The following is a 4,162-nucleotide window of genomic DNA, read 5'->3' as shown; positions in this document are numbered from 1 at the left end:
TGGCCTTGTCTGTTTGATTCCGATCTCATGTTTAACTCATTTCTACATACATTAGAAAGCAGCCACCTACACGGTTTCTATGATGCTACAAATGCTGGAATCAATGGACCATGAGACTTAGGTCTGTGTAACACCATGGGAGACATGTTCAGCATGAACACTCATAACAGTGTCAGCTGCCCACTGGTCAGTATCTTCTTACAATTTAAATGAAACCATTCCATAGCTGGCACTCCATCATGAGCCCTGACTGCATGCTAAATAATTTAACAAATGAGTAGACTTCCTTAAGTTGTGAGGAAGAGGTTTACTTTGTTATTCAATAATCAACTTCCCTTGAGGGACTAGAGATTTACTGAGTGGAGTAGACCAAGCAAGACTCTTTCAAAGTACTGTCTATTCTAGTATAAAACCTCAGATACACTAGGCCTGGCCCTACTCATATCTTCTGGATAAGCATAAGAGGTTATTTATTTATTTATTAGAGATGGTGTTGTATCTGTTTCCATTTGAAAGCCAAGGGAACATTTCTGTGTTTGAATTTTTATCAGTAGTTCTATTTGCAGCTTTTGTACCTCCTGAAATAAAACAGTCACAATTCCTTGCATATATTTGGATGGTTGTAACAGTTTATGACCAAAAGCTCCCCAGGACCTCCTACTGTAAAGCTGTAAGTACAAAAATTGAACAAAGTAGGGCAATTCCACAGCATGTCCTTCTTGTGGTTTAACCCAGCTGGCAGCTAAGCACCACGCAGCTGTTTGCTCACCCTCCCTGTGCAGTGGGATGGGGGAGAGAATCAGAAAAAAAGTAAAAGCTTGTGGGCTGAGATAAAGACAGTTTGTTAGGACAGAAAAGAAAGAAAATAATAATAATAATAAAAGCATGACACCATATGGAATGGAATGTACCTTTGGCCAGTCTGGGTCAGCTGTCCTGGATCTGTCCCCTCTCAGCAACTTGTGTGCCCCGAGCCTCCTCTCTGGCAGGACAGTGTGAGAAGCCGAAAAATCCTTGGCTTAGTGTAAGCACTGCTCTGCAACAATTAAAACATCAGGGTGTTATCAACATTATTCTCATCCTAAATCCAAAACACAGCACCATACCAGCTCCTAGGAGGAAAATTAACTCTATCCTATAGTCAAAACCAGGACAGTCCTTAGGTGCTTCAGAACAACCAGAAGTATGGCAACAACTGCTTCTGGCGAGACTGTGATCCCCCAAATCATAGAGTTGTGATGCAGCTTGTCACACAATCGTTTTGGGAACTGGCATGCTTTACATTATCTGTGAGAGATCCTTCAAGGAAATGGCTTCACAAATCTGTTTAAAGAAGAGAGAAAAAACAGAAATATTTTGACGACAATATAAATACAGTGTGGGGGTTTGCTCAAAGAGTCTGTTAACTTGCTCTTGGGTCAGATGCTTTTCATGTGATGCAGCTAGGGAAAAAAAAAAGTAAAACATGACTGAAAAGCTGACTGAAAGCTGTATGGTAGTAACTCTCAAGGATGGATGGACTGAAATACCTCTTTGTCTTCCTATTATCCACTTATACAGAAAAGGAACACTAAATTAAGCCATTTTTTTGTCTCTGAAAACTACCAAAGGAGGCAGGCAGAATATGCATTCACAGCAAGACAGCTGGGGGGTTTCATATACCCACGGCCTCAAGTGCCACGTGCTTTCTTGAATGTTGCAATACACATACTGCTTCTGAAAACCCCTTGTTAAGTTGCAGAATATCTATTTAAGTTGCAGACCTATGTCTCCAGGCCAAAGATCTGATTAGTTGTGTAAGTCACATAGTCTTCTCTCTCAGAGCCCTTCATACTTGAAAGTAGTATTTCTAACAGAGAAAAAAAAGCTGTGAGTTTAACTTCCAAAAGCTGCTAGCTGGTCCCATACCCGCAGTCCCTAGGAGACAAAGCCTGCCCAGCAGCTGGGAAGGGAAAGTTGGTAGTGAGAGCAGGACAAGACCTTGCTGAAAGGTAGGTTAAAAGGTTTGCCTCTGTTGTTTGCAGCCTGATTATCAGCGTGGCTTTTAGTCAAAATGCAGGTGGCATGTAAAGCCTCTGAAATCCACATGGCCATGCTGATTTGGGTATCTGCGGCCTGCTGTTGAATCAGATAGGTTACTTTCTGAGAGGCTGCCCAACTCAAGTGACCATCCACATGCCTTGATGTGAGGGACTTGGGGTGGCTTTGAAGCCTCAGCTCTCTTTTGAAAAAGGAAGTGGAAAACAAACAAACAAACAAAAAAACCTTTTCTCTCCATGATATTTGAGGGAAAAAATATGAGAACAGGATGCTACTGATAAAAATCTCCCACCAGATTAATAAAGCAAATGAAAACTACTCAGTGTGACTATCTAAAATGTCATGATTTTGGAGAAGAGGAAAATCTGCATCAGAATTACGGGTCACACGGCCTTACAGGCAAATTCCTTGCAAGGCCTAAGGACCAGACAGACCGCTGACTGCAGCTGGCTGGAGGAAGGGGAGGGGAATGAACCTAGAATTTGGAATGCCAATGTAATAAGGGAAGGGGAAAGGTGGGCAAGAAAAAGCTGCCCTCTACAACTACCTGAAAGTGTGGGGAGCTGGGGGTCGGCCTCTTCTCACAGGTAACTACTGATAGGACTAGAGGGGATGGCCTCAAGTTGCACCAGACAAGGTTCATGTTGGAAATGAGGAGACATTTCTGCTTAGAAAGAGCAGTCAGGCGTTGGAACAGGTTGCCCCAGGAAGTGGTGGTCACTGTCCCTGCAGGTGTTTAAGGAAAGGCTGGATGTGGCACTTAGGGACATGGTTTATTGGGTGACACTGGTGGTAGGGAGGTGGTTGGACCAGATGAAACTGGAGGTCTTTTCCAACCTTAATGATTCTATGAAAAGCGTAAACTACCAAAGATGGCTGTCTGTTACATGACAGAAATGGAGTGTGCTGAGTGAGGAAACAGTGAGGGAGACACTCATGATCCTTAGTGAAAAATGAAGAAGATTCTCCTGTACGAAAACACATTTACTCCTAATTCAGCAAACTACTCCATATGGATGAAACCTACATGTAGCTCCAGTGACTTTAATGGGCCTAGCAACAAGTTCCGATTCTCTGCTAGTGAGGTATACAGCCAAATATGCAGTTTATCAGTTTTCCTAAACTAGTTTTATCTTGGAAAAGAACTTGTCTCTGTGTGCAAAGTGGAGAACCAGGATTACAGGTATAAGACAGCAGTACTGGTCAACAGCAGTCTTATGCAGTAAAATTGGGAAAAAGAATACGACAGTCAAATTAGAATTGGAATCTGCAGGGTTTTCCAATTTGTCCAATGATATACAGTGTGGTATATCACAGTGCAATATACCATGCATATACACCATATACAGTGTGGTATATCATATATTCCACAGTATGGTGTATATATATACCATAGGAATGGTTCACTTGTCACACCTTGCATCTCCTTTAACACCACCCTGCCCTTCCTTCCTTTGTGTGTAAGGTATCAGGGATAGCACCAGGTGAAGCTGGAGCTCTGCCTAAAATACTGAGTGTCTGCACTTGGTGCTCTTCCTAAGCGAAAGCAGCAGGGAAATAAATGACTGCTACAGGGAAATAAATGACTTTCTACAGGGAAATAAGTGACTGCTGCTTTTTATGCCTCTGCCCCCAAAAATGATAAGCAGGTGAGAGCTGCCTGAACCTGAATTTCGTGTTACTGTTGCTTGATAACCTAATAGGCAACAACAGAGGGACGGGAGCGATTTTTGTGATGTTTGAGGAAGTTTGTTTACATGATTACCGTGCTGCTATACTAGACTTGAATTTTAATCAAATAGAGGTCTAAACTTCTCATAACGATTGCAAGTAATGTGAAATAGCTTGTAGTTTTCCTTTATTCACCCCTGATCCATGAGGCAAGCGAAGGTCAGACTGAACTCCAAGACTTGGCCATTTCCCCCAGTCTCTCTGCCGCGCTCCCTATTGCCTTTTTATTTCGGTAACAACCCACACCCTCACATCGCTCTCCCATTCTCGAAGGCCGGGTATACACATTTAAATGCCTCAAAAACACCCCGGGCTCAGCTAACATCACTGGGGCAAGGGACGGCGCCTCCCCTCGCCTCCTGCACGAAGGCAGCGGAGGGGCGGAGGCAGC

Source organism: Anas platyrhynchos, chromosome 3 (genome assembly GCF_047663525.1).
Source record: "Anas platyrhynchos isolate ZD024472 breed Pekin duck chromosome 3, IASCAAS_PekinDuck_T2T, whole genome shotgun sequence".
In the NCBI taxonomy this organism is placed as follows: Eukaryota; Metazoa; Chordata; class Aves; order Anseriformes; family Anatidae; genus Anas; species Anas platyrhynchos.
Note: the sequence above shows the minus strand (reverse complement) of the source record.